General features: G+C 38.2%; 1 long non-coding RNA gene across 2 annotated transcripts; it reads left to right on the top strand.

Annotated features, from left to right (window-relative positions):
• Positions 1-4113: 4113 nt before the first annotated feature.
• Positions 4114-6520, top strand: LOC130576902 (uncharacterized). 2 transcript variants are annotated; one of them, XR_008965717.1, is made up of 3 exons: positions 4114-4166; positions 4627-4747; positions 4838-6520. It is a non-coding gene; the product is annotated as an uncharacterized LOC130576902 (long non-coding RNA). The 2 variants fall into 2 exon arrangements; XR_008965718.1 differs by lacking the exon at positions 4114-4166 and adding an exon at positions 4355-4404.
• Positions 6521-6796: the final 276 nt, after the last annotated feature.

The following is a 6796-nucleotide window of genomic DNA, read 5'->3' on the forward strand; positions in this document are numbered from 1 at the left end:
CGCTCTCTTCCCTGGCATCTAACCTGGATTTTCTCAATAGGTACACCACCTTGCCACTAAAAAAAGCCATCATTTAAGTAAGTAAATAATCATAGCTCTATTGTGKGTTTAAAGAACTCAGTGAATATCATGTTTCATCAATCACTGAATGTTTTCTTCAGTTTGGTATGAAACACAGCAATAAAGTTATCTCTCAGCTTTATAGAACCAAAACTATTTGATGGTGTCTCTCTAAGATCAAATGGAATTAAATTCTGCGGAGGAAGTTCAAATGAAGCTTCCAGCTAGAGCTGGAACATAAAAAGCTTCAAGTTAATTGATAAACTCCAGGCAGAGAAAGAAGCCTCTAGGCTTGGCYTGGCTGTTCTCTCAATCTACAGCAGTTTCAAATACCACCAGGCTTTAATCATGCCTGCAGCTGGAAGTAGAACCAGGAGGTCTGCCTGAGCTCTGCACCTTTCCTGCCTCATAAAGAGGAGCTTTGGTAAGGTTTTTGGTGCTACCTTCTGTGGCCAGTAAGTCCCAAATTTCTGCTTAGGAGGAAAGAAATAAATTTATGTCATCAGTAAGATCAATGATCTTTTTTCAAAGTTTATTGAACTTTTCACAAAAAAAAAAAAAAAGATGTCACCATTTGCCACATCATTTTCATGAACAGCCATACCCAGAACAATGCCAATTACAGAAACTTATTCTTGGAGAACTATCTAGGGGATACTGGAGGATATGATCAACAACGCAATAAACTCCTTTTTCAGAGAACAGGAGCTGAGTAAGAAGAATTCATAGTGTGAAACATAGCTGGCAGGCTTTGTTTTTTTTTCCCATTCAAATGCTGATAATGTAGATCTTATTGTAAAATTTAGTTCTTTTTTTTTTTCATTCTCTCCTAGGTGCAATATTTGTATTTCCCATTAAATTGAAGATGTTAGCAGCAAGCATTGGCTGGCCAAAGCTCATAAATTTGGTGTTACAGTGGAAACATGTTTCTGAGAACAAAATCTTTGGATATTTTTCTGTTTCTGAAACAGTGCTGATATAAAGAAGAACATTATTGTCACCTATGTAAGTAACGTCACTGACATTTGCACTTAGAGAAAGTAAAAGGGGAGGTTTACAGGGTGTTCACCCTAAATAACCCAGTGACCTAAAGGACTTTGTGCTCCAAAATGATGTGGAATTTTCATTTTCCTGTTTGAGAGTCGTTCCCCWCACCAGGCCATTATGAAAAACTAGAGCTCTCAGAAGTCTTGGGCAATGTGCAGGAGTTTTGTTTGTTTCTTCATTTGAAGTTGCTGCCAGGAAAGGCAAGCTAGTTGAAATGTGGAGTTACTTCTGTCATTTAATAATTAGCAAGCACTCAGAAAATATATTATTCATTTTTTGAAACATAAATAATTAAGATGTAATAATGATGCTTTTATAAATAATATTTCATTCTCTCTGAATACATTCCAGGATTTCCTTACATCCTAAACCTACACCTTGCTCCCAGCTAGAAAATGTCTTTTCTGGAGCATTCAATGAAAGCAAATGGGATAAAGGGATCTCAACTTCCTTCCCATTTAGATATCTGTGGGAACATCTTTAAGAGCTTTTTCCCCCCCATACCTAGAAAATTAGTCTTTTTTTAAGCAGCCAGACTGTTAGGCATTTATATTATGCAATTCAAATGAGTTGCAACCAGAATGCATCTGAAAGTGGGGATTTTTTTACATGTGAAAACATTCAAGCATTTAACACCTACAATTTGGGAACCCAAAGTTTACAGGCCAAAGAAATGGGTGAGTACAAAAAATGACAGGTCTATATTTCAGTTAAAGATTTTGTAGCTTATTTGGCTTGTTGAGAAGTGAATATTATGTAAAGATACAGGCAGACAGGATGCCAGAAAAACATGCTCTCTTATTTCACGATCAAAGACCCAAGTCCTGCAGACACTAAGTGCTGGATAAAGTCCCAGCATTCATCAATCTCCTCTCTCTTGCACCCATGTAGAGCCACTGAACCTCAAAATATGATCCCTTCCTTACTGCAGCTGTAGCATAAGTATAGGGTGCCTCAGAGCTCCATAATAAAGCTACAGTATAAATGAAAATCATCCCAACTATTTTAATGAATTTAGTCCTAACTTATAATAGTATAAACACAAGGAAATCAGGACTAGTTACTTTCTGGTTCTATTTGTGGTTTTAAATGCTTTGGAATTTATTATTCTCCTTTCTGATAGTATAAAGCTGACTTAAAGCCAATGCAAATGTAATWTACATTGAGTAACTTTCCTCTGCCAGTCTTGTGTGAATGTATATTAGCATAGATGGGAAGCACAAAAACTGCAAGTGCAAGCTTTACCATGCTACGCCAGGAGCCAATAGCAGAATTTTGTGAAGTTCTCTCATTCTAATATTAAAACAACTTTTCAATACCTGAACTGAAACAAGTAAAAGTTAAGTGTAGAATAGACACTTGCCCACTTGCTAAAGTGCTTGCAAGTCTCAAAGAAGTGCTGAAGAGCAACACCAGGAATCCATGAAAATTCCACCTGGATGATGGAACATGACAGAACTCGCACACAGGAGACACTTCATGTCTCTTGCTGTGTGGCACAAAGGGGTGAGAAAGTTGATAAGTACATGCCCAGGTGAAACCAAGAGCATTAAGGTTAGCAAGAACCAAAACCAATGGATTGGATTATCATGACTCTCAACCACATTAATGCTTTGCAGAAAACACGAGAAGGAGGCAGTGGAAAAGTTTGCCAATGATCTGGCGTATTAACTGAATAATGCAGTCTTGGTGCAGCTCTGTCTAACCCAACCAAATGGTTTCCTTCACTGATGCCAGCCACATTATCAGGTATATCAGTAACCRTATCAGTCCTAACACGTACAGAATTGCTGAGATCAACAGAAACCCAGCATTTGGAAAGAGTTAAAACACATGATTAGACACAGGGCCAAAATCAAAGGGCCTTCACCCATCCTACGGSTGCTGCTATCTCAAAGTATAATCACACCCTGGGGTGGCATAAGGCTATTTATCAACTAACTTGCCTGTATTTGAGATGGGCAAGACAGAGACTTTTGTTTAGCATGCATTTAAATGCTGCCAAGCAAGAACTGCAGCTGTGACAACCATCCTGTGAAGCTCTCAATTGGGAAAAAAAAAGGGAATGAAGGAATGAATAAAAGGTGTATGAAAACATGGACACATGGGGACATAAAACTCCCCTGTCATAAAGTGCATGACACTGAGGGAAGATAGGACATGGAGTGTTGTAGGAGATGGTGACCTAAAACTTTTGCCCACTTGTTTGCGTATGTGTTATTTCCATGGCAAAAGTTTAAAGACCCCCTAAATTAATTAGTCTGCTAGTTAGAGATACAGAAAAAAAACCCCCACAACCAGGGTACCAGAAAGAGCACAGTTTCTTATCTTTTTATTCTGGTCTGATCTGCAATGACTAAAGAGAATGGAAACTAAGAATCCCTATGTCTTTACATATTACCCTGAGAAGAAGAAGTACACTTCTTTCTACTTATATATTCACTTCACAGTCAGGTCCTGCATGTAGCTCACAGAACACCCCTATTAAGGATGTTCATTGAAAAATGGCTATCAAGATCTCAAACCTTTTAATGACCCCTTCAGAATTCTGCTTGGAAAATATTATAAGTAGAATGGGCAAGGTTGAAAAATTAAGGTATGTGAACAGAATTAGTGAAAACCAACCCTTGTCTTTGTTTCACCCCACCAAAAAATAAAAAAGTAAGAGATCCAAAGCTCCTTCCTTTGAACTAGAGGTAATATGYATAGAGGGGAAAAAAAGGACTTGAATTTTCACAGTGAATTGGCATACTGTGCAATTTAATGCCAGAATAGGTCAGCAAGTCAAATACCATAACTGGATTTTTTAAAAGGCTGTATGTTTCATGACAACTAGCAACTTTTGGAGCTATCTGAACTAAGATAATGAGGATAATCAAATCTCATGCTTCATTCTACAAAATGATTACCTATAGGAGTTGAGCAAGGATTTTTCCTCCAAATGCTAAGTGCACTGTTGGTAGGTTGATTTATTTTCTTGCAAGGAGGAAGTTTCCCCTTTCCTCTGCTGCACTGGCTATGTTCTGCGCTGAGAAGAGGATACCAGCTTGCTTTGCCAGGTATGCCAAAACCTATTTAAAGATCTGACTTGGAAGGGAAATCTACTGTATGTGAATTTAAGCTAATGCACTTTCTCTCACGAATGGGGCAGCTGAAGAGAGCTCGCACGGTTGGTTACAGCTAATCAGCTGATAGGCACTAACTTGTTAAACTGCCATAATGCAATTGTGTCCCACACTGTGCTCATATCCTGAGGAGGAGAGGGACAAATAGCTGAGCGTGCTGAGATACCATGAGGTAAAGCCAGTGCGTTTTTTTTTCCATGGCTTTTGGGATTTTTCACAGACTGCCTACACTGTGCAAGCAAACGTGTTTGTCAGTACATTTTAAAAGCAGACTGCTGTGTAATTTTGGAGTCTTCCTGTTCTTCTCCTCTGCTTCTCTCTTCTTATAAGCACATTCACACACAGACACACTTTTACAGAGATAAACCCTAAATAGCCATATTTGTTTCTCAAGGCTGACTAATGTGGTGAATATTAAAACTCACATGGAAGTTCTCCTTTGGGTGAATGATCTGAGAGTGTTGGAAATTCTTCACACACGTCCAYAACATCCACAGCTTCACAGACAGACACAGGTAGGCTGAAAGAGCAATCAGGATACCATCTGTGTTTGGCAGAAGATTTCTAACCACTTTGCTGCTCTCTCTCTCTCTTGTCTCTCTCAGTGTGAAGAGACACAGGAACCCATGGAGATTCGGTGAGAATTTAAGCAGAACATATTGAGGGCTGCACTGACAACTGTGGATTCGAAGTAGATGAAAAATGAGTGCTGGAGCAGCAATGGTGCTATGGAGTCAGAAGGGATCTCTGAAGTGACTAGCACGGGAACAGCTATAAGGGCTCAACCTGCCCCTCCCTTTCTCCCCAGTCCCCAGCTCTACTTCTGTATGCAAGGTTTTACTGTTCACAGCATCTGGTTGCTGTTGATACCAATTTGAGCAATTCTCTAAAGCAAATGACAAAGCAAATCTCATGTACCTTGAATGAAGAATGTTGAATTGCTCCACTTTCTGAAAATGCACCCCTTCTTTATGCCTATTTGTCTTTTAAATAGTTCTGGCACAAGATAGATCAGAAAGAATTTTTTTTTTCTTGATGTCTGGCATGTTAGCATCATACACATGCAATCTAAACTTTTCCTATAGCTTTGCAGGATCCTATGCATTTCTTTCACACAGAGTGTGGGCTATACAATTTGGAGCCTTCTGGTCAACTGAGGGCCTTGGTCTGGGTGGACACAAATCCACTGATGTCACTGAAATGGTGGTGTCTATAACAGCAGACATGAATGTGCTAGTCTGCCTAAGAAAATATCTACAGAGCTACAGGAAAGAGAAGAAGGACAGTAAGAGGAAGCACATTATTTTCTTTGTRGGTATCTAGAGACAAATATATCTGGCAGTTATGGTGTTGAATTCAAAATTGTTTTACCCAGCACAGAAAAGGCAGGAGGAGGAAGAGCACACTTATACTCTTAACACTGAATTTCTCTTCCACAGTTCTACCAGCATCAGAATGTCACATGATATTCAAGTTAACACTACTGCATCAATTAGCAAATGTATGCGACTGACTTCTCTGTGTCATCTTTTAGGCCTCAACAATATCAGAAAATTAAACAAAAGATCCTGGAACCCAAGCAGGTTGTGGTACATCCATTATTTCAGAGTCTGTTAAATATTTGGATTATATGGCTCAATTTGCCATTTTGTTGGGAAATGCATCCAGTTTGTGTGACATTCATAATCACTGAGTAAAAGGAGCTAGAGAAAAACAAGATCAAGTAAGACCTTGAACTGCCTCCTCAGCAAAAATAYCAAACAAATTCTGATTACAAAATTTTGTAATGGATAATGTTTTCTTATTTGGTAATTAAAAGAGTATAGAATAAGTTGAGATGGGCTCTTAAACAAGAAGCAAAGCTCACAAAACTGGCAACAAAAATTCACAAATTATTCCTGTGATGTGGCCTCTACAGCACCGAGTAATACTTTTCTTTCCAAACAATTACTTTAATAACCTGTAATATCATAACTCCTTACTACCCTTAAGGGAGGAGGAGAAAAGGCAGGAAAGAACAGTTTCCTTTCCAAGATACCTTCCTGAGTTTGCAGAATGGATGATTTGAGAAAATAACAGCTTATTTATACTCCATAATTAACCCAACTATCTTAGCACTCAGGACATTGCTAAGTATTTTACAGAGATCCAAAGAGATATGACCCTGACCCAAAGAAAATAGTCTCTGTGAAATGAGGCTCTTTAATTTACCAAAATAAATAAAAACCTTGCAAAAATAACTTTCAGAATTACTTTTTTTTCTGTCTGAAATCAATTAAAACACTAATGTCTGCATATCTTAAACACATAGTAAGAGCAAAATTCCAAGGATTTAAAATCCATGAAGTAGAATAGGCTTTAAACATAATTCCATTTCATTTTATTAGTAAACATATGAAAGATTGTTAAAGGATGTTTCACTTATTTGAAAAACTGGCCCAGAATGCTCTCAGAAATTATGAAGAACTAGGTACCTTCTTAAATCTGCTATTTAAAGGCCTATGTAGGAATTGAGATTGTTAAAACCATTTTGGTCAAGAAGCAGATGCACAGGCCAAAAACTT

The sequence above is a fragment of the Malurus melanocephalus genome, unplaced genomic scaffold, assembly GCF_030028575.1.
Source record: "Malurus melanocephalus ecotype Western Australia unplaced genomic scaffold, MMel_1.1 scaffold_161, whole genome shotgun sequence".
Taxonomy (NCBI): Eukaryota; Metazoa; Chordata; class Aves; order Passeriformes; family Maluridae; genus Malurus; species Malurus melanocephalus.